Genomic DNA, 24789 nt, shown 5'->3' on the forward strand with positions numbered 1-24789 from the left:
CGCAGGCGTGGGCTGTGTCTGATGCTCAGAGGAAACCAAGTCGTGTTTCTGTAGATCCACCTGAGGGGCAAGCCGGCCTCCTAGACCAAAGGGAAGCCAGGGGATGAAAGACAGAGCTGATTTGCAAGGTGGGCGTGCGAGCGAAGATGGACCCAACTCCTGCTTCAGCTTGGGTCATAATTTACTCTGATTCCATAGATGCGAGACAATAACATTTCAACCCAAGCAAACTGTAATGAAAGACAGGTTTTGCCTGGGTTTGATCTCTTCCTGATTTGTCACGATCCGAAAGCCAGAAAACCATCAAAAGGAGAAGAGAAACGTGTGACAGTTGAGAACTTGAGGAAGACCTGTGAAGTCAGGGACCGCTGAGGTCCCCAGGGTGGCCGAGAGGGCGGCTGTGCTCCCAGAAGAGCAGGGCTTGGGGAGCCCGGGGGGTGTGGGCAGCTGGATCCCGAGCTGGCAGGCAATGGGCAGCCTACAGGTCTCCTCAGAAGACACACCTTTAAATTCCAAAGGGCTAAAGCCACTTTACACAGCACGCTGGATGAATGCATGCTAAGATCTTAAGATTTACAGATGAAAGGGACTGGGTGAGTGTGTAATTTTTTAATTGCCAACGTAAGTATCACGGGTATCCATTGTCTATTATACGGTGTTAGTAAGGGTACTTTGATTTGGGGCTGGAGAGACACACCTTGTTAATGGATTCATCTCTCTACCTGCATTGGCCTGTTAGGAACTGGAAAGAAACACAATCCAAGCACAATAGTTCTCATACCAGAGTGGTTCTACAGGTTGTTTTCCTGTGGTGTAGCCGTTATTTAAACTGAGAACAGTACCACCTCCGATTTGAGGTAACACGTTGCCTTGTTCCCTTAACAAATAGTGGAACGAATGGGAAACTTAAAACAGATGCTCCAATTCCCTCCAATTAAACTTGTTTTCTCAAATTTTAGGACCTAGGATAGAAATGCATTGGCCAAGATGTCTGTGGAATGGAGCGTATACAACAAGGTAACCCATATTTCCTGCAAGTGAAACTGACCCAAACCTGCGCAAAAGTTGGCATTTTCCCGGAGAATTCCCAGCTTCACAGGTATCGCCTGCCCCCCTTGGTCCCCACACCATACGGCCCCTGGGGTTTTTTTTTGCTGGGCTGAGGCATATCTGCCATTTGACTGTTCACGTGGACCTTTCATGCTATCACTGACGCTCATCCTAGGTGTTGCCCAGAAGCCCATCTAATTTCTTCAGTAAGGATACTTCCCTCTTAATAGCCGCCTGTTCAAAGTTTTATTCTGTAAAAAGGTACCTATTGTGTTTTAAGTTACCGTGGCCTTTTTCAGAACAGGTCTATCTGAAATCAATTACACTAACAGGCTGGTGTTCCTGGGGCCTGTTCCCCCTTTACCTCAGGCAGCAAAGGTTTGTCCTTGCTCTGGAGAGGGATGGCTCTGTGTGTCGGATTCTGGCCACCAATACATTCTTAATTAAAATGCTGGCCACTAAACACACAAATTAAATAGTACCACAGCGGACTACAAAGCATATCTTCCTGTTCTGCTTGGGATTACTGCTCTGTTTACCCGAGAGACCTGGCTAAGCGGCTTTGCCAGTGGAGGTTAAGGTCCCTCCCTCAGAAGCTGCATCAGCGCAAAGATGCTGGCCCCCCTGCCACGTCCACACCGTGATGGGCTGGGACTGGACACCATGCACTGTCTCCTCAGGAGGACCAGTGATCCTTTCCCGCTCCAGGTTTCCTTAACTTCACCTGGGGCAATGAAAAGAAGTCATTCACCAGCATTTTGCTTTTAGAGAAATGGGTGACTCCTGTGTTGGGCGTTTGTAATGGTAAACTGGGGCTCACCTGTCTCTGTTGGGGGTGCCATTGTGTAAGAAGGGCTGTACACCCCACTCTGCTTTGTGTGGCAGAATTGTGTAGTGGACAATTGGGCAATTTTCCTAAACTATTCATGTCTTCGTGTAAGAGGGAAGAACAAATCTGACGCTGTATTAGATCTGTCTCTTTTACTTTCACCTTTGTATTCTATTGCCTTTGCTACAAGCTAATCACTAAAAGAATGTTGCCTATAGCCTGAAATATATAGGAAACCCATTCTCAAGGCTCTGACCTTGAAAGGTATACCACTTTTCCATTCATATAGAGATAAAAAGTTGCAGAACAGAGAATAACGTTTGCCTTGTTGGAGGTTTACAGGAACATCACGACCTGACCTGCGTGGGTGGATGCAAGAACAAAGGATTCCGACGACACCAAGACGTCTGCAACAACCAGCCACGCCCCTCCCCTTTTAGTATAAAAGAAGCCTGAATTCTAACTCAGGTAAGAGGGTTCTTTGGGACACTGGTCCATCTTCTCCGTCTGCTGGCTTTCTGAAAAAGTCACTCTTCTTTGCCCCAACAACTTGTCTCTCGATTTAATGGCCTGTCCTGCAGCAAGCAGTACGAGCTTGAACTCGGTAACATCAGTTCCTTGTTTTGAAAATGGAGATAATAATATTGCAGTTCATTGGACTTAACATGCCACTCACTGTAAGGCACCATTATTTTGTAAACCATGAAGAAAGAAAAAAACAGCATGTAGTAACTACGATGCAAATAACTAAAACAACAGCAAAATAAACAGCTCTGACCAAGTTTGTGTGTGCACAGGCAAAGACAACCACGTCATGACTGTGGTCTGACAGTGACTGTAAAATGCCCTTTGCTGCAAGATGCGTTCCGATTACAGAGACGAGAAAATGTGACAAAATATGCGTCTTAGAATCCAAGAAATATGGTAGCATCTAGGATTAAGTGAGTTTATAAATAAAAAGCTCTTAGGAGTGTCTGGCACATGCTAAGTACTCAAGAAACGTTGGCTGTTAATGTTAGTATATTTATTATGATTAGTAGGGGGATGACTACAACTTTCATGAGGTTTCAACGTCAGTAGCTCTGGAAGACACATAAAGAGGAATTGTAAGCACGTGACAAGCATGGGGCTGAGAATGATAAGCACAGGGCTGAGAAGGATGAAAGTGACATCGTAGCATCAGCTCCCTGCACTTTGGTGGTGTGGTGACTCTGCCTAAGGAGGCACAGACACACGTGGTGCTGGTCACAGGCCAGTCAGCCTCTGTGTTGACTTCCAAAGTCTCCTCATCAGGGGATGGCCAGGCCCTGGACAGGAGTGAGTGGGCCGAGCAAAGCCCTTACCCTTGACCTAGTCCCCGTGTCAGTGCTGTTATTCCAGGAATCTTGCTGGTCCGTACTGGTCCCTTTCATCTTCACCAAATTCATGCAGTGATGTGGAGAATTCTTAATCTCTGTCGGTGGTGGTTTAAAACCCAAAACTGAAACAGAAGCATTTTCTACCTCACCTCCCAGACTTCACATCTATCGCCCTGTCTATGCAGAAGCACAATTGGAACATTCTCTGATAATGCAACTGGTCTGTGATAACTTCTGTGATGGCAAAAATGATTTTGAAGATCTTTCTGGCTTTTAAAGGAAGAACCAACGACCTCCAAATGTGAATTTTCTTCTCCCCCCACCCTTCCCTGCCCTCCCTTTTTCTTTTTTCTCCTTCTTCAAAGATTCTCCTCCATTACTTAGAAATCCTTTCCCCACACTTGTTTTCTATTTTTCCGTTAGAAAATACATCTCCATTCCAGCAATCAAGGCTAAAAGCTGTTACCTCAGGGAAAAAAATCCCGACGTTATTTTATTTAGGGTTTCTGGCCCACATGTGGATTATATAACCAGTGATTGGAAACTCGTTTCTGTGGCCCAGTTTACCATATGCTGGTACACAGAACCAGACTTCACTGTTAGAGCTTATAACCAAGTTTCCACTTGCAACTAGTAATTTTTCTGCCAGGAAACATGTTGATTGAGTTTATCAATGCTCAGGTGACTAGCAGTTTACTCCTATTCCAGCAGATATTAAATAGGACACTACTTCTTGGCTCAAAGAAACTGCAAGTAGGTTCCAGTCTTTTTTTTAATCGACGGCTGCTCAGCAGTTAGTTGTGATTTTGGTGTTCTCGTGAGAGGAGGTGAGCTCAGGTCCTTCTATCCACCATCCTGCTCCAAAATCTCTCACAGAAACTAAAATTAAATAGGAAAGAGTCATGTCTATTGCTACACACCAACTGATACGACATTTTTGCATCTTGGTCAGCACGAGAGCGTATCAAGTTGCAGACTTATCATTGTATTTGCTACAGTTGTGTTTATAAAGTAACTTCATCAAAAGAATGCAGCTTCCAAGCAGAGTTGGAGAATTGCTGTGATTACGCCTAAACAGACTCAGGGGTCCACATGCGGTGTGGCCCCAGGCAAATGAATAAACTGCAGGGGTCCTTAGAGCAACTCTGCAGAAAGGATTCCAGATGCTGAGCAGTTTTGACAGTGAAAGTATCTGAAACTTGAGTCAAATTCTTTCGAAACAACTGTTTCACAGTAGTCTGCATAAGAATCAATGAAACTTCCAAAAAGCACATTCTTTTCCTTGTGAGGGCTTTGCTGTATGGTAGAATACTCAGCAGGAAGAAAATACAAAGTCAAAGCCAATTTATGTAGCTGAGGGAAGAGCCTGCCTTTGTTACCTAAATTGCCTTTGGAGTTTTCTTCCTGCTGAAATTACTGGAATACAAAAACAGGGAGTGGCTGAATCGTAAGGGAACCCTTTTCAACAGGCTTTAGCAAATATTTAACAAGGAACCTGAAGTAAACTCAGGAAAACTGTTAAACAGTTTAAAAAGCAGCAAGAAAACAATAGTCGAACAGATCTGATTTTTGGAAGGCTTTCCAAGTTGACAGTAATGCGCAATAAGGCTGACATTTGGAAACAGAGGATGGGGAGATAATCAGCTGTGTGAGGGAGGGGTAGAGAGACACCTCCAAGACATACTGTATTCCTTAACAATTATCTGTTTAGCCTGTAATGCTGAAATGTCCCCTTTCCATAAACGATACCATTGTGAGTACTTAGCAGTACAAAAGAGAGCTGCAGTATGAAGATTTTGAAGAAATGAAACAGATCCAAAGATTTTTGAGAAGGCAGAACACAGGGAGTTTACACCAAATCAATGACAATAAACAATAAAGTGAATGCTTTGTAATAATAATACATAACTTAATAATACCTTAATATTTATTAAGATGCTACTATATGTCTGGCACAGTTTTAAATTCTTTCCCTGTGTTCACTGACTTAACACTCATAATAACCCCACAGGTAGGTACTTTTGTTATTCCCATTTTACCAACAAGGAAACTGCGGCACAGAAAGGGTAAAAGACTTGCCAAGGTGACCTGAGATTCACACTCTTGCTCCGGAAGCTAACTGTCAGACACTAGCTCTTTTGTTGTTTGTTCCACAAGTGAATATATATATATACTTTATGCACAAGCATATTTTTAATTCTAAAGGGATTCTCTGTGACTACCTTTATTTCTTAGGAAAATTTACGTTAGTGTTTGTTTATTGATTGCTTTTCTTGTTAAATCCAGAAACTTGGCCATTGAGATGGTGCCTGAAATGATGGAATCAATTCTTTAGAACAAGTGCTACTGTCTAATTTGGCTACTGCTACTTTATGGCTAGAGACCGATGACTTACAATGGATTCAAATTTCTGGCTAGAGCAACACCCCACATTTGCCTTGGACATCAAATGTGCTTCTTGGTTCACGGAGATATCAGATGTTTAGCATCATCACGCGAAGTGGAGCAGGCCTGTCACAGCATCGTGGGTCGTGGGTTGACCAGGGAGCGGTGACAGGCAGCTGCTGTCACTCTGTAATGTTCAAACCAAGGAACAGCAGCTTCACACAACAGGGGCAATGTTTCCTGGGCTCAGGAGTTGATACTGGTCCCAGTTCTCTCACTGGTCCACAGAAGCATCAGTGCCGATGTCTTTAGGTGGTTGAAGTGTTGTAGAGATACGACCAACTTTTCAAGTGAGATTTACAAGGAGGCAGATGCTGGGGGGAAACAGGGATTGAGAAAGAAGGCAAAGGATGGGGAAGAAGACAAACAGTGCGACTGGTTGTATCCTGTTAATTTATTAACTCCCAGAAAGGAAGCTTGTGGAGGAATCAGAGATAAGCCTGTATCTTCATTGCAGTGAAAATGAAGGTACCACCCTGTTGCTTCACCTCTTCTGGCTTCTGGTTCATTGGAGGTTTAAGGTCCCAGAGAACATTTATTGTAAAATATAAAAGACTCAGTTTTTCAATTCAGTGCAAATGTACAGAGAAAGAAAAAAATATTTTTAATGAATTAAAAGAAATGATACTTAAGTATGAGTAGGAAACTATAAAATTAAGTGGTGTCATTTCCCTTGGATTCTGTCCCATTTTGCTTGCTCTTGTCACCCAAATATGATGATGGGGGTGGGGTGACAGTTGTTTTGGCGAGGTGGTGATATGCCACTCTCATTAATCTTCAAACATTTGCTAATTTTAAAAAGGTACCATGTACGTGTGTGTATTTGCATGTGTGTGTGTCTGTGTGTCTAAATATGGACATTCTTTATTAAGAATGAGAGGCTCACAGACAAGTTTTTGTACCCTCGGCAGCCAATGAACTGGGTAGATGACACCATAAAAGATCTTTGGCACAGGACAAAATACATGTAGTGTTCTAGGAAGAACACCATGAATTTAAAATAAGAACAATTTTAAGAGCTCAAAAAATAAACTCCAAACGGATTAAAGACCTAAGTGTAAGGCCAGACACTATAAAACTCTTACAGGAAAACACAGGCAGAACACTCTTTGCCATAAATCACAGCAAGATCCTTTTTGACCCACCTGCTAGACAAATGGAAATAAAAGCAAAAATAAACAAATGGGACCTAATGAAACAAAAGCTTTTGCACAGCAAAGGAAACTATAAACAAGACGAAAAGACAACCCTCAGAATGGGAGAAAATATTTGCAAACGAAACAACTGACAAAGGATTAATCTCCAAAATATACAAGCAGCTCATGCAGCTCAATATTAAAAAAACAAACAACCCAATCCAAAAATGGGCAGAAGACCTAAATAGACATTTCTCCAAAGAAGATATACAGATTGCCAACAAACACATGAAAGGATGCTCAACATCACTAATCATTAGAGAAATGCAAATCAAAACTACAATGAGGTATCACCTCACACCGGTCAGAATGGCCATCATCAAAAAGTCTACAAACAATAAATGCTGGAGAGGGTGTAGAGAAAAGGGAACCCTTTTGCACTGCTGGTGGGAATGTAAACTGATACAGACACTATGGAGAACAGTATGGAGGTTCCTTAAAAAACTAAAAATAGAACTACCATACGACCCAGCAATCCCACTGCTGGGCATATACCCTGAGAAAACCATAATTCAAAAAGAGTCATGTACCACAGTGTTCATTGCAGCTATATTTACAATAGCCAGTACATAGAAGCAACCTAAGTGTCCACTGACAGATGAATGGATAAAGATGTGGCACATACATACAATGGAATATTACTCAGCCATAAAAAGAAATGAAATTGAGCTATTTGTAGAGTCTGTCATACAGAGTGAAGTAAGTCAGAAAGAGAAAAACAAATACCATATGTTAACACATACATATGGAAACTAAAAAAAAAAATGGTTCTGAAGAACCTAGGGGCAGGACAGGAATAAAGACGCAGACGTAGAGAATGGACTTGAGGACACGGGAAAGGGGAAGGGTAAGCTGGGATGAAGTGAGAGAGTGGCATGGACATATATATACTACCAAACGTAAAATAGCTAGCTAGTGGGAAGCAGCTGCATAGCACAGGGAGGGCAGCTCAGTGCTTTGTGACCACCTACAGGGGTGGGATAGGGAGGGTGGGAGGGAGATGCAAGAGGGAGGAGATATGGGGATATATGTATATGTATAGCTGATTCACTTTGTTATACAGCAGAAACTAACACACCATTGTAAAGCAATTATACTCCAATAAAGATGTTAATAAATAAATAAATAAATAAAAGCTCTGAAATATAACTAAAACAAGCCAGAAAATGGATTAACTTAAATCTCATGAGGGCAAAAGCGTAAGAGCCAACTGAGTTCATTCTCACTGTTTAACACTGAGACATTTTCTGGATGTGTTTATGGGTCAAACATGCCATTCATTAGAAACACTGCTACAGAAAGTACCAAATACATACTTGGGCTGGTAGAGGGAAATAAAAAGTCAATAATTTTCAATAAGTAAAGAATAAGATAATGTACACCTGTGTCTCCACTGCCCATCTTAAGACGTGACACAGTGCCAGGACTGTTGCAGCCCCTGTGCCTTCCCTACTGATCACATTCTTTACAACATGAAGCAGTGTGGAGGTGCCTCAGAAAAGGAAAAAATGGGACAACGACACAATCCAGCAATCCCACTCCTAGTATTTTTTTTTTTTTTGGAGTATAGTTGCTTTATAATATTGTGTTAGTTCATACTGTACAGCAAAGTGAATCAGCTATACATACACATATATACCCTCTTTTTTGGATTTCCTTCCCATTTAGGTCACCAGACAGCATTGAGTAGAGTTCCCTGTGCTATACAGTAGGTTCTCATTAGTTATCTATTTTATATACAGTATCAACAGTGTATATATGTGAATACTAATCTCCCAATTTATCCCCCCCCCCCGCCTTGGTATCCATATGTTTGTTCCCTACGTGTGTCTCTTTCTGCTTTGTAAATAAGATAGTCTATACCAATTTTTCCAGGTTCCACATATATGCATTAATACATGATGTTTGTTTTTCTCTTTCTGACTTACTTCACTCTGTATGACAGTTTCTAGGTCCACCCATGTGGCTGAAAATGGCAATATTTCATTCTTTATTATGGCTGAGTAATATTCCATTGTATATATGTACCACATCTTCTTTATCCATTCCTCTGCTGATGGATATCTAGGTTGCTCCCATGTCCTGGCTATTGTAAATAGTGCTGCAATGAACACCGGGGTGAATGTGTCTTTTTGAATTATGGTTTTCTCAGAGTATATGCCCAGTAGTGGGACTGCTGGGTCATATGGTAGCTCTATTTTTAGTTGTTTAAGGAACCTCCATACTGTTCCCCATAGTGGCTATATCAATTTACATTCCTACCAACAATGCATGAGGGTTCCCTTTCCTCCACACCCTCTCCAGCATTTATTGTTTGTAGATTTTTTGATGATGGCCATTCTGACCGGTGTGAGGTGATACCTCATTGGAGTCTTGATTTGCATTTCTCTAATAATTAGTGATGTTGAGCATCTTTTCATGTGTTTTTTGGCCATCTGTATGTCTTCTTTTGGAGAAACGTCTATTTAGGTCTTCCGCCCATTTTTTGATTGGGTTGTTTGTTTGTGTGATATTGCCACTCCTGGTATTTTTCTGAAAGAAATGAAATCAGTCTCTCATAGAGATGTCCACTTTCTTTCTGATGACCATTGAGGTCCTTTCCAGTTTCTGGAAACAATGCTGCTATGACCATGCGTGTCCATGCATCCCTGTGCACATGGTTACCTCCTCCAGGTATAAACACACACCTGGGAGTGGGACTCATTCATTCATTTACTCAGCACATGCTTACGGGGCACCTGTTACCTGCAGGCACCATTCTAGGCCCAGGGACACAACGGTGAAAATCAGCTGGAGGTCCTGACGCTAGAGGGGTTTATATTTTACTGAGGGAGACAGTAAAATAAATGAAACAAGTGTAGAATGTATCAGTAAGTTCTAGGGGAAAACCAAAATGGAGCCTACAAAATGATATAAATGACCTTATTTACAAAACAGAAATAAACTCACAGACATAGGAAACAAACTTATGGTTCCCAAAGGGGAAAGGGGGGGAGGGTTAAATTAGGAATTTGGGATTGACATATACACACTACTATGTATAAAACAGATAAACAACAAGGGTTTACTGTATAACACAGGGAACTACACTCAGTATCTTCTAGTAACCTATAATGGAAAAGAATCTGTAAAAGAATAGATACATGTGTATGTATAACTGAATCACTTTACTGTACACCTGAAAGTAACACAACATTGTAAATCAACTCTACTTCAATTAAAACAAAACAAGAGAGTGGAGAGGGCAGGCCCTGTTCTTTTCCGCCGGGCAGTCACGGAAGCCTGGCTCTGACGGGGACATCCAAGGAGAGAGATGGAGGGTCCAGGACTGCGTGGACCTGGGGAAGAGCAGCCCAGGTGGAGGGAACAGCAGGTGTGGAGACCTTGGGCATGCAGGGTCCAGCAAGGACATGGCTATGGCTGCAGTGGCAGGGCTGAGAATCAGGGGCGGCATCAGAGAGACAGGGCCTTCTCACTGTTTACAGGACTACAGGTTTCTCTCTGAGAGCAACCATTAGTCCCTGGACAGCTTTGAACTGGGCTGTGACCACAGTTTCATGAAAAAGAACCGTGCCGGGTGTGGTGTAGACTGTGATGGGCTGGGGTGGAAACAGGGCATGGATTAAGGCAGGTGGTGCAGACACCCAGGGGAAGATGCTGGTAGCAGGGACCAGAGCCGCACTTGCGGAGGAGGCGTGAGGTGGTCAGGTTGAGGCAAACAGGGGTCGAGGTTTTGTCCATGAACGGCTGGCAGGAGGGCTGTCATTTGTTGGCCTGGAGAAGAGTTAGGAAGACAGGGTTTCGGAGGACAGGAGACTCAGGGACTCACTTTTGGATACATTACACTGGATGCACCTGTTAGGTACCCAAGTAGACAACTGGGTATCACACAAAGTTCAGAGAATGCACATCTTTAATTTGCTGTGTATCCCAGCATTGTCCCCACGTTGTTTGTACATACTCACATGTGATGCTGCAGTGACACCTGTGCTGTCAGTTGTCATACTGTCTCTGAGGCTACCGTCTCCTGTCAGTGTTGACAACCCTCTTCAAGAAAAACAGCCCTGCTGGGCTAAGCCGTCTGGATCGTGATTTTACAAGTGCGGCAGCTTCACTACCTACTGGCCACGCTTTCCTGAACCAATGCGGCTACAAAACAGGACACACCACACCCTGATCCCCTGAGTGAGAAAAGCGGGTCAGTGGCTTGTTTCGATGTCTGTTTTCTTTTGAGGAGATGGAAATTTCTACCGACAGCATTGCACAGGTCTGATAGGGCTAATCCTCTTGTTTTGGCTTTTGATGGTGATCAAAGCTTCGCTAATATAAACTAATTAGAGGCCTTGCAGGTGCTGGGGTTTGATTATAAAAAGAAGGAATTTAATTCCTTTCAATTACGTATATTAATTGAAATTTTATTAGGCTAATAATGATGACCTAATAGCCATCTTATGATTATGTGTAGGTATGAGTCATTGTACTAGAAGATTAAAGATGCCTGAACCATTGGTGGATTCCACTTTCACTGCAGTAAGTGGGTGTTTAAAAGTGGTTTTTCCACAGCCAACATCGTTCCCAATGGTGAAAAACTGAAACCACTGCCACCAAGATCAGGAACAAGACAAGGTTGTCCACCCTCACCACTATTATTCAACACAGTTTTGGAAGTTTTAGCCACAGCAATCAGGGAAGAAAAAGAAATAAAAGGAATCCAAATCAGAAAAGAAGAAGTGAAGCTGTCACTGTTTGCAGAAGACATGATACTATACATAGAGAATCCTAAAGATGCCACCAAAAAACTACTAGAGCTAATCAATGAATTTGGTAAAGTAGCAGGATACAAAATTAATGCACAGAAATCTCTTGCATTCCTATATGAAAAGTCTGAAAGAGAAATTAAGGACATAGTCCCATTTACCCTTGCAACAAAAAGAATAAAATAGCGAGGAATAAACCTACCTAAGGAGACAGAAGACCTGTATGCAGAAAACTATAAGACACTGATGAAAGAAATTAAAGATCATACAAACAGATGGAGAGATATACCATGTTCTTGGATTGGAAGAATCAACATTGTGAAAATGACTGTACTACCCAAGGCAATCTACAGGTTCAATGCAATCCCTATCAAACTACCAATGCATTTTTCACAGAACTAGAACAAAAAATTTCACAATTTGTATGGAAACACAAAAGACCCTGAATAGCCAAAGCAATCTTGAGAAAGAAAAACGGAGCTGGAGGAATCAGGCTCCCAGACTTCAGACTCTACTACAAAGCTACAGTAATCAAGACAGTATGGTACTGGCAAAAAAACAGAAATATAGATCAATGGAACAGGATAGAGAGCCCAGAGATGAACCCACACACATATGGTCACCTTATCTTTGACAAAGGAGGCAAGCATATACAATGGAGAAATGACAGCCTCTTCAATAAGTGGTGCTGGGAAAACTGGACAGCTACATGTAAAAGACTGAAATTAGAACACTCCCTAACACCATACACAAAAATAAACTCAAAATGGATTAAAGACCTAAGTGTAAGGCCAGACACTATCAAACTCTTAGAGGAAAACATAGGCAGAACACTCTATGACATAAATCACAGCAAGATCCTTTTTGACCCACCTCCTAGAGAAATGGAAATAAAAACAAAAATAAACAAATGGGACCTAATGAAACTCAAAAGCTTTTGCACGGCAAAGAAAACCATAAACAAGATGAAAAGACAACCCTCAGAATGGGAGAAAATATTTGCAAAGGAAGCAACTGACAAAGGACTAATCTCTAAAATATAAAGGAAGCTTACGCAGCTCAATATCAAAAAAACTAACAACCCAATCCAAAAATGGGCAGAAGACCTAAATAGACATTTCTCCAAAGAAGATATACACATTGCCAACAAACACATGAAAGGATGTTCAACATCACTAATCATTAGAGAAATGCAAATCAAAACTACAACGAGGTATCACCTCACACCGCTCAGAATGGCCATCATCAAAAAGTCTACAAACAATAAATGCTGGAGAGGGTGTGGAGAAAAGGGAACCCTCCTGCACTGTTGGTGGAAATGTAAATTGATACAGCCACTATGGAGAACAGTATGGAGGTTCCTTAAAAAACTAATACTAGACCTACCATTCGACCCAGCAATCCCACTACTGGGTATATACCCTGAGAAAACCATAATTCAAAAAGAGTCATGTACCACAATGTTCATTGCAGCTCTATTTATAAGAGCCAGGACATGGAAGCAACCTAAACGTGCACTGACAGAGGAATGGATAAAGAAGATGTGGCACATGGGGCTTCCCTGGTGGCACAGTGGTTGAGAATCTGCCTGCCAATGCAGGGGACACAGGTTCAAGCCCTGGTCTGGGAAGATCCCACATGCCACGGAGCAACTGGGCCTGTGAGCCACAATTACTGAGTCTGCGCGTGTGGAGCCTGTGCTCCGCAACAAGAGAGGCCGCGATAGTGAGAGGCCCACGCACCGCGATGAAGAGTGGTCCCCGCTTGCCACAACTAGAGAAAGCCCTTGTACAGAAACGAAGACCCAACACAGCCATAAATAAATAAATAAATAAATAAATAAATAAAAGAACGTGAATTTCTTTAAAAAAAAAAAAGAAAATGTGGCACATACATACAATGGAATATTACTCAGCCATAAAAAGATACGAAATTGAGTTATCTGTAGTGAGGTGGATGGACCTAGAGACTGTCATACAGAGTGAAGTTAAGTCAGAAAAACAAATACCATATGCTAACACATATGTATGGAATCTAAAAAAAAAAGGCTCTGAAGAACCTAGAGGCAGGATAGGAATAAAGACGCAGATGTAGAGAATGGACTTGAGGACATGGGGAAGGGGAAGGGCAAGCTGGGACACAGTGAGAGAGTGGCATGGACATATATACACTATCAAATGTAAAATAGATAGCTAGGGGGAAACAGCCGCATAGCACAGGGAGATCAGCTCGGTGCTTTGTGACCACCTAGGGGGGTGGGATAGGGAGGGTGGGAGAGAGGTGCAAGAGGGAGAAGATATGGGGATATATGTATATGTATAGCTGATGCACTTTGTTATACAGCAGCAACTAACACACCATTTTAAAGCAGTTATACTCCAATAAAGATGTTAAAAAAAAAAGACAGTGTAAAAAATAAATAAATAAAGTATTTTTTTTTCCTTTTGCGTTTGCACACATTTACCTTACAATATAATTTGAATGTGAGGACGGTTTGCACTACTGCTCGTAAACTGGGAATAATCTGCTTTGTTTGTAGCTATTTGATAGAGAATATCAGTGTCCCCCCACCTTTAAACATTTTTTGGTTTATGCTGACTGACTTATTTAGCAGTAGTAACTGAATGCAAAAAAAGAATAACCAGGAACCGCTATGTTTTTTAAATATAGAAAAATACTGTAGAAATTCCATTTTTTTTAAAGATAATTTGGAGTCTTAAGTCCAAAGCAGAAAACTTTCAAGGTGTTGTTTCCACTCGCCTGTATTTCTGGAGCCTGCCCTGTCATCTCAGGAGTCATCACAGGGTGTGGTCAGGAATTGAGGACCTGCGTTCTGTTCCCGGCTCTAGGACCAATGAATTCTTTTTCTGTTACCAGGCAAATAATTTCCTAGTTTTCTTAGTTTCCTTATATTCAAATGGTTTAAAAGCTATAGTTGCCATGATGAAATATTTTTAAAGTATAAAGTGAAAATGTGAGGCCTCATTTTTATCATACCAGAGGTACTTCTGGATTAGAATTCTTCATGAATTTTTCACCAACTCCCAAAATTTGAGAGTGGAGAGAAGGGGAGGTGAGGGAGGTGAGGGAACACGTCTTTGTCCTGTTGTCAAGCCGTGCAAGAGAAAGAGGGAACATCTGATGTGATCTGGTTTTATGCAATAATTCAAATTGTTAACAGGTAATTTGCATGTAAGTTGAGTTGTAAATTGTATGTAACTTTAACGATTGAACAGAAGCTTTAGTTCCATCAGCTTGTCTCTGCTTTGCTGGGGTTTTGGTGGAATTATTCAAAAGTGAAGAAGGAAAACGGGATTTTTTCAGTCCTGGTTGTGGTTATAACTGGTATTTGTGCCAGTTACACTTGGGCAGGCGGGAGAAGTGACTGGTTATAAAGTGGAAATGCCTTGAACCGTGTTCCCATCAGTCCCGCTTCAGCTGGGCTACTTCATCCGCCTCCTGCCCCAGTCCAGATGGCTGCTACTTGGGCCAAACGTAAGATGCTCCAGGCCCGCAACTTCGTGGCCCACACGTCAGTCTGGCCATTTGCCCCCGTCTGGACCCCACGCGAGTTGGTCAGGGATGTGTCCCTCACTCAGCCCAGTCTGAGTCTCTGGTTCCGTGACTCTTGAATGGCAGATCTGCTCCCTGTGCGCCATCCCTGTATCTGGACCCTGGTACCCGCCTTCCCGCTTTCCTGGGGCGAACGCCTCTCCCTACACCTGGGTCTGCCACCTCGTCACCTCCGGACCCGCTGCCCCCTGCCAGCACCTCGGGTCTCCCGGCCTCTGTCCGTTGCTGGTGCCAGGTCCCCCGGCACCCCTGCTCTCCACGAGTCCTGTCACCTGCTCCCGGGGCCCTGGGAGCTGGCGCATCGATCACCAGGCCTTCCCAGTCTCGGGTCCTGAGCCTCCCGGACCAACTCGGTGGGAGCTAGGTTCTAAAATGTCCCAGTGCAGGCAACTCTTTACTAAAGGTTTTCTTCCGTATACCAAATTCCCTTTAAAGGTTTCCTCTTTAGCCTCTCCTAGGTCTCATGTGGAAAAGAAGCTCAAAGTTCTTAGGCATTTGGTACATTTACCAATGCATGGCAGAGGGACCAAGATCTTTGGAACAGACATTAAGAAAAATTTAATGTACACTTATACATTTCCCCCTAAAAAAACCCTCAAAGGATACAAAAACGACCAGCTAACTTTAAACAACGGAACATCTCATCAGAAGCTTAATTTCTCTAGAAGAGCAGAATTTGTAATGACTAAGGAACATTGCTCATGGGCCTTAGTAGACTGGGAGATGACAAGAGAAACTAGTTAATAATCCTGTAGCTACTAACTAAATTAGTCCTCCCCTCCCGCTGTAAGAAGAAAGGAGGCAGAAGCATGAACTTGATGGCCCCCAAGTTACGAAACGGTTAAGTGAACTTTAACACAGGAGTTAGGATCTGCTCACCTGAATTAATCCTTTGATGGTAAATCGGTTACCTTTTGTGGTTTTTGAAAGGGTGTGGTGCTCACAGAATACATCTGGAACAGGCCTATTTTGGGAGTAAACCTAAGCGGGGCCGTATGTAGTTTGAAAACTTGCAGAACTCTTTTGAGTGACATGTGAATGTATTTCGAACGAAGAATTACTTGTTCCCAAGATTAGTGGGTTAAAAAAAAAATCTAAACAGAATCCAGAAGAAATACTCAATTTCACTTCTATCACAGGCGAAATGATAAGAAAAAATCTTTATGGAAAATATACGTAAATGCAGAATTTAGGATGACATATTTAATTAAATGAATGCATTAGGAAGTTTCTTACTGCCCTCTGCTGTCAGTTTCTAAAAGAAATATAGTAGACTTACTGTAAAAACTGACTCAAGGTGGATTAGCTGAACAAACTGGTTTGAAAAAAATTCCCTGCCCCTAATTCCACCAATTTCCAGCCAGTAATGCTGATTTACTTCATGTCTGTGTGTAATGATCTGTCAGCCCAAGGAACCAGCTCCAGCAAGGTGTGTGTCAGTGGATGTACGGTCAGTGGTAAAGTTTGTGATTTGGGAGATACTACATTAATAAGAAAGTACCAGCCTTGCAATTCGTAGTCAATGATGTCTTCCTTACCTTTGTGCCAAATTTCTTAATTTTGAATTTACTTTTTCATATTTACATAATTTAGGCAAACACTCTTCATTAATAAAAGCAAAACTTTCCAGATAAATGCATTAATGGCTTATTTTCTGTAGTATAACCCTGACTTGAACTGTTATTTTCATTTTGGCGTATGAAATTAAGAAATGAGAAATACTAACAATAATAGGTAACAGCAAAGTGGCAGTTACTAGGTGCAAGGCACTGTTTTATTTTTTTCACATATTATTTTATTTAGTCATAAAACAGAATGGGGGCGGTGGGTATTATAATTCCCATTTCACAGGTGAATAAACTGAGTCACAGAATAACTTGTCGACGGATGCATTTGGTGAAAGGTGAAGCTGTGATGGGAAACCCTGGAATCTGACCCCAAGGTCACTCCTCTTAAGCTCTTTGCACAGAAGGTACAAATGCTGCACTTACGGAGGAAGAATGTAGAGAAATTACAGTGGCTACTGACGGCACGCTCCCCGCCTGCTGTTTGTCTGCTGTCCACCCTCTCGTGGCTGGAGCCTGGGCATGGACAACAGGCCTGTCCACGCCCAGCCTGGTATCTATCTCTGTCTTGTGGGAAAGTTCTGCCACGTTTAAGGTGTGGTGCGCCCAGCATAGGAGCATCTGCCAGTGGAGCCCATGCCTCAGACCAGACACATCTGGGGCTGCCCCTGTGATTGGCCACACATACCTGTGCTTTTCATCTGCCAGACAACTTCTGGCTTCCACCACACTTTCAACAATCTCCAGCAACTCATATTCAAATTATGCACAGCACTTGAATATATCAGTTGGGCATCCTAAGTTCCCCCCTTAGTCAGTAGCACTGGTTCATGACGAAAGATCCAACCCACCAGGGACAACCAGCACAGCTACCACTTGCCATTCCAGGTTGCCCTTGCCTTGCAAGTACTTGAAAATACGACCCCAGGCTCCAGAGGGCTAACTCTACAGGAAATGAAACAGCACGTAAAACACTGACCGTCTTGAATTCGTTTGCCTCCTTAAATAGGCTGTGGATTGATCAAACCTTGAGTTACTTTACAGAGACAGCACTGCTCATATGTAAGAGGGGAACCCATGTCTCCAGGATGACCTAGAACCAAGAATCTTCAGTCTGCGGAACTCAAAGAATAGAAATGTTGCCATCAGAGCCCTTTATGAATCAAGGCATCCTTCAGTGAGGAAAACCAGGCTCCCGGCACAAGGAGCTGACACCAACTGATTAGCAAGTCAGCTTCCAAGTTTGAAATTCCCTGAACCCCTTAAATTATGCTCTGATTCCTGGACCAGGGAGACAGATTTGAGCCGTGCCTCCTGTCTCCTTGCTGGTGGACCTCACGATAACGCACTTATTTTCCTCAAAAGCCGGGGCCATGGTGTTGGCTCCTATGTGTGTCCAGCAGCCAGCCCTTGCTCGGTAACAATTTTCAGTGACCATGAAGGGACCCATGTCTTGTGACCACCTGTCCGTGGCTCTGCAGCCCCCGGGGTGTGTGGGCCTTCACCACTGATCCTGAGTGGCCACCTAGACTGCCCGTGTCCGGAGGGTGGGGTTCAGTTTCTTGCTTTCCCACCATGGGACTCCAGGCTCCTCAGGCTACTTTCACCTTTGACAAAAGAAAGTGCTCCTGGATCAGATGTCTTTTGGGTGAGTAACCTTGTTAAAACACGCGTGTGCCTAAACTGTCTAAAACCCTCATCGGGATCATGCATTAGAGTCCCACCTGGGCGGAAATATAAAAGGTCCTCAGAAGTTCAGGTTAGGGATTTCCCTGGTGGGGCAGTGGTTAAGAATCCACCTGCCAATGCAGGGGACACGGGTTCGAGCCCTGGTCCGGGAAGATCCCACATGCCGAGGAGCAGTTAAGCCCTTGCACCACAACTACTGAAGCCTGGGAGCCTAGAGCCCGTGCTCCGCAGCAAGAGAAGCCACCACAATGAGAAGCCCGCGCACCGCAACGAAGAGTAGCCCCCGCTCACTGCAACTAGAGAAAGCCCCGCGCGCAGCAACAAAGACCCAATGCAGACAAAAATAAATAAATAAATTTATTTTAAAAATTAAAAAAAAAAAAGTTCAGGTTAGACATAAATTGCAGCAGTATCTTTTTTGATCCACCTCCTAGAGTAATGAAAATAAAAACGAAAATAAACAAATGGGACCTAACTGAACTTAAAAGCTTTTGCACAGCAAAGGAAACCATAAACAAAACGAAAAGACAACCCACAGAATGGGAGAAAATATTTCCAAATGAAGCAACCACCAAGGAATTAATCTCCAAAATATAAAAACAGCTCATGGAGCTCTATGTCAAAAAAACAACCCAGTCAAAAGATGGGCAGAAGATCTAAATAGATATTTCTCCAAAGAAGACATATACAGATGTCCAAAAAGCACATGAAAAGATGCTCGACATCACTAATGATAAGAGAAATGCAAATCAAAACTACAATGAGGTATCACCTCACAGCGGTTAGAATGACCGTCATCAAAAAGTCTACAAACAATAAATGCTGGAGAGGGTGTGGAGAAAAGGGAACCCTCTTGCGCTGTTGGTGGGAATGTAAATTGATACAGCCACTATGGAGAACAGTGTGGAGGTTCCTTAAAAAACTAAAAATAGAACTGCCATATGACTCAGCAACCCCACTCCTGGGCATATATCCAGAGAAAACCATCATTCGAAAAGATACTTGCACCTCAATATTCACTGCAGCACTATTTACAATAGCCAAGACATGGAAGCAACCTAAATGTCCATCGACAGAGGAATGGATAAAGAAGACGTGGTACGTATATACAATGGAATTGTATATATTACTCAACCATAAAAAGAACGAAATAATGCAGCAACACCGATTTCCAGCAACATGGATAGACCTAGAGATTATTATACTAAGTGGAATAACTCAGACAGAGAAAGACAAATATCATATGATATCACTCATATGTGGAATCTAATTTTAAAAAATGATACAAATGAACTTATTTACAAAACAGAAATAAACTCACTGATTTCAAAAACAAATTTACGGTTACCAAAGGGGACATGTGGGTGGGGGAGGGATAAATCAGGAGCTTGGGACTGACATATACACGCTACTATATATAGAATAGATAACCAACAAGGACCTACTGTATAGCACAGGGAGCTCTACTCAGTATTCTGTAATAACCTAGACGGGAAAAGTATCTGATAAAGAATGAATATATGTATATGTAATAACCGAATCACTTTGCTGTACACTTGAAACTAACACAACATTGTAAATCAACTATATTCCAATAAAATTTTTAAAAAGTAGTTCAGGTTAAAGTCCTGAACCCTGGGTTAAAGTCCCAGAGTCTTGGATTTCTTTGTCTGTCCAGGTTGGTCTAAGTCTGTTGAATTTGTTAGGATTGGCCAATAGGGGGAGGCCTTTGGATGACTGTAGCAAAACTTTATTAAACCTGATTTAATGAAGGTCCCCGACTCAGGAGATGGAAGACATTGCTCCCTGACTGGAAACCCTGCCTCATGGAAGTGTCGGGGGTTTTCCCCCATGATATGCAGTGGCTTCACAGGAGCCCACCCCAGAAGAACATACCCCATGCCTGGGTTAAAGGCATTTCCACCCAAAACACCTCCTTGGTGCCATTTTGCTCTGGTCATCCTGAGAGACACCTTTCAAATGAGGAACATTAATAGTATACCTGACTGTAGTCCCTTGGGATGTATTCTTCAAAACTGGTCAATGTTTAGCTACGAGCCGATGGAAAAGAAGAAAATGATTTTCTCTGTAACACTGCCTGGCCCCAGTATCAGCTGGAATCAGGGGGAAATGGCCAGAGAATGGGTCTTTGAACTACGATACTATCTTATAGTTCGATTTGTTTTGTTAGAGAGAGGAAAACTGGGATGAAATCCCATTGCACAGTCATTTATGTCTTTATATCAGAATAAGAATTTGCAGAAGAGATGTAAAATTGTGGTTCAGAGGGAAGAACCTCAGAAAAAGCCTGTTTCAATTGAGTCAAAGCCTGACCATGATCTTGACCTACTACCTCCAGTCCCTCCGTCAGCCCCTCTTGTGGTTTCCCTGTCTTATGAAGGGGGTCTTCCTGTAGTCAGTGCAAAGGGTCCTACCAGCCCTCCTAGGGCTGCTGGTCCGGCTCTGTACTGCCCATACCAGATGGTCACAAAGGAACACTCTTTCCTCCCCATACCCACCAGGGTATTCAGTTTGGCCCAGGGAACACTCTACCTCAGGCAGGGCATTTCCGTTAAGACAGGTCCCAGCGGGCTTAGATGACCAAGGCCAACCCAGGGGATCCTCCTGTATCAGCCTTGGATTTATACCACTGGAGAAATAATAAGCCATCTTACTGAGATGATCCTCAGAAAATGGGGAGTCTCCTTACATCCGTTTTGCTGCTCATCACCCTCGCTGGGCTGACATACAGGCCCTCGTGAACACCCTGCTGTGGAAGAGCACAGGATGGTATTAGAGAAGGCTGCCCGGAAGCTGAACGCTTCCCTGACTCACAACCAAAGCATCCAGTCAGGACTCGGGCGGCACAGGCCACACCTGGAGCTGAACCAGGATGATGGGACCCCAAAGACCCAAGGGGACTGAGCAAGCCTGAATCATCATAAGGAATGTTTAATAACCAGACTTCAACAGGAGCCCCCAAACAACAGAGCTTGAAGAAGATCCAGGAAGTACAGCAAGGACCCCAGGAGAACCCATCCACCTTCCTTGAGGGGGTTTTTGAGGCTTACAGATGATATACTGATATGGATCTGGAACACCCAGCTGTAACTGCTCAAATGCCCTGTTCCCTTTTTGGGAACATTAAATGCACTCCCACATCAAGCCTCTGCCCCACAAGCTGCCCCATTATGATCGGGAGACCAAGCCTCCCCCAGAAGCCCCTGGAGAAATTCCGCAAAAAGTAAGAGTGGATGTTTGGGCTGATGGGAGGCCAGGAAGAGACAAGACGGCTTACCTAGTGGTAGTAAAACTCCGTCCAGAGGCCAAGGCTCCAAATGTAAAGCAATAGGCATTTAAAGAGGCATTTGAAAGAAGGTATAAAGCCTCTGACGACCACCTTTCTTAAATGCCAATTATTCTGACCTTGTCAATCCTCATATAGCACTCCCATCCTGTCAGTTCAAAAACCCGGGACCAGCGATGACTTTTACACAGGATTTGAGGGCTGTTAACCAAACTGTAGAGGATACACATCTGGTGATGCCAAATCTTTACACTTTACTTACAACTTTATCCGGAGACTTTTGCTGGTTTTACAGTTCTGGAGTTAAAAGATGCCTTTTACTGCATACCCCTAAGTCCTGAGACCCAGGGGTTTGCCTTTGAATGGGACAATCCAGAGTCTGACGTGAAACAACGATACTGCTGGATGGGACTCCCACAAGGATTGAAGCAGGACCCCACCATCTTCCGGGAAGCCTTAGCCACAGACTGAAGGGATCTCCAATTAAATGAGGGAGTCTTACTCCAATATGTGGATGGTATACTAACGGCTCGTAGACCTAAGGAAGCGTTAAGACCAAAATACTGCAAGGGAAAAGCACAGATTTCTCAACCAACTCTAAGATATTTAGGATTTGAGGTATCAAAAGGACAAAGAAACGTACTGCCAGATGGAAGAGAAGCATTAGTTATGGTGACTGTAGCCACCACCAGAAGGCATTCTTGAGGATTCTTAGGAACTGCTGGGTTTTGTCGTATTTGGATTCCTAACTTTGAACTCTGAGACAATATGAGGCTCTTAAAGGAAATGACAATAAGCCATTAAGCTGGACTCCGAGATGCCATAATGAGTTCCACACTATCAAGGAGAAGCTTTTCACAGCCCAGCACTTGGTCGCCCAGGCATTTTGTGTCTGAAAGACAGGGCATGAGTCTTGGTACACTAACTCAATGTTTAGGTACATCCAGAAGGCCAGTAGTTTACTTTTCTTGAGTCCAACAATCAGGCGTGCACGTCAAGTATGGCCAGTTTGCCTCTGGGCTGTGGCTGCAACCTATGACCTTTCACAGGAGGCTGAAAAATGTACCCTGAGCCAGCCTGCCACTGTGCATACCCCGTGCAGTGTGCTATCTTGACTTGAACGAAGCGGCGGATGCAGGCTTACTTCGGGGAGGCTGGGCAAATACCAGGCCTCACCACTTGGCACCCCAAATGTCACATTACAGGTGGTCTCCACTCTAAACCCAGCCGCTCTGCTCCCCAGGACGACAGGAGAGCCTGCTCACGACTGTATACAAATAATTGAATACAACCTGACTGATCAGCCTTTAGAAAATCTGGAAATGGAAATATTCACGGACGCGAGCAGCTTCACGGACGAGGCGGGGCTTGGAAAGGCTGGGTGTACAGTTGTAACTCATCAGGAAGCCCTAGAAGCAGAAGCCCCCGTCCAGGTCTGTCTGCCCAGAAGGCCGAGCTCACAGCCCACACAGACCCCTGAGCCTTGGAGCTAAGGAAAAGGTGACTATCTACACCGATTCCAAGTTTGCCTTCTCTGTCCTACATGCACACGGGGCCACCTGGAAGGACTGGTCTACTGACATCAGGAGGAAAGATGCATTCAACATGCAGCGGCAATACCAGCCTTATTAGATGCTGTTTCATACATATATATATATGTATACACACATATTTATATGTATAGAGGCTGGAATAAGTAGCCATAGGACATTGCCTGGGCCACCCAAAGACTGATCGTTATATAACTAACGGAAATTAGGCTGATCAGACAGCAAAACAGGCAGCCAGAACCAAAAACCCAGATCCTAAGGCTTCAGCACTCATTCCAAGTGTGGACCTGTCCCTGTTTAAGCCTCAGATCTGGAAATGGATCTCGAGAGAGCAGACGCATGGGGATTTCATGCTGACTCCCGAGACTTAGATGGTGATCGGGACCAAACCACCACAGAGGCTGGATTTATAATGAGCTTATACATGAGCACGTAATGCAAGGAACTATTACTCACCTACACCAAGGTACCCATGATGGGAGGGCTGCACAAGTTTATTGTTGGTCTATAAATGCAAACGACCATCCAAAAGGTAATACAAAATTGCCTGATCTGCACCGGAAACAATCCTAAAACTGGGCCACCCCTGATGATAAAAGGGGTGCAAACCCAAGGGACAGAACCAGGGGACGATTGGTAAACAGACTTTACTGCTAAGCTAGGTATCAGGGAACACTGTAGATATTTGCTGGTGTTGGTGACGCCCCTGCACAGAATGGGGCAAAGCTTCTCCACGCAGGACAGAGAATGCTTCGTAGGTAACAAAGGCCTTCCTCAAAGAAATGATCCCTCGTTTTGGGTCGCATCTTTCAATTCAAAGTGACAACAGAGGAGCTTTCATAGCCAAGGTGACTCAAAGGTGTCTGGGGCCCTTGGAACAGAATGGAATTTCATGCTTCCTGAAGACCTCAGTCTGCGGGGAGGACTGAAACGATGAAACATTCCTTCAAAGAGACAGTCACCAAAAGAGGCCAAGAAACCAACGTGACTTGGGATAAGGTCTTACCAGCTGCCCTGCTGAGGGTCAGAGTGGCCCCTAGAAGCAAGCTCCAATTGAGCCCTTAGGCGATGTTCTCTGGGAGACCTTCCTTAAGGTCTCATGTGGTAACAGAATTAGATTTGATAAAATGTGTACAGTCTCTCAGTGGTGTCGTATCTTCTACACATAAAAAACATCTAGTCCGTTAATGTTTCCCACGGACGTCCCCCCGCATTGCACAAGCCCAGGGACTGGGTCCTCCTTGAACCTGGACAAACCAACAAACAGCCTGAGGACCAGTGAAGCCCGTCCTATGACGTCCTTCTGGTTACACATCCTCCAGTAAAGCTAAAAAGAGTCAAGCCTTGGGTCTCCTACTCCCAGAAACCTTAAATCACTTTTCAGAAGGAAACAGAACAGCTAAGACTCCATCTGGCTGTGACGAGAAGACAACGATATCTTGACAGTAGCCTGTTTCTGCCCGAGAGTCT

At 43.5% G+C, this 24789-nt stretch overlaps 1 protein-coding gene across 1 annotated transcript in view; it reads right to left on the reverse strand.

Moving 5' to 3' along the window:
- The window catches only part of PALLD (palladin, cytoskeletal associated protein), a 367391-nt gene that overhangs the window by 340737 nt on the left and 1865 nt on the right, over positions 1 to 24789 (reverse strand). The window lies entirely within an intron of this gene.

The sequence above is a fragment of the Eschrichtius robustus genome, chromosome 10 (genome assembly GCF_028021215.1).
Source record: "Eschrichtius robustus isolate mEscRob2 chromosome 10, mEscRob2.pri, whole genome shotgun sequence".
In the NCBI taxonomy this organism is placed as follows: Eukaryota; Metazoa; Chordata; class Mammalia; order Artiodactyla; family Eschrichtiidae; genus Eschrichtius; species Eschrichtius robustus.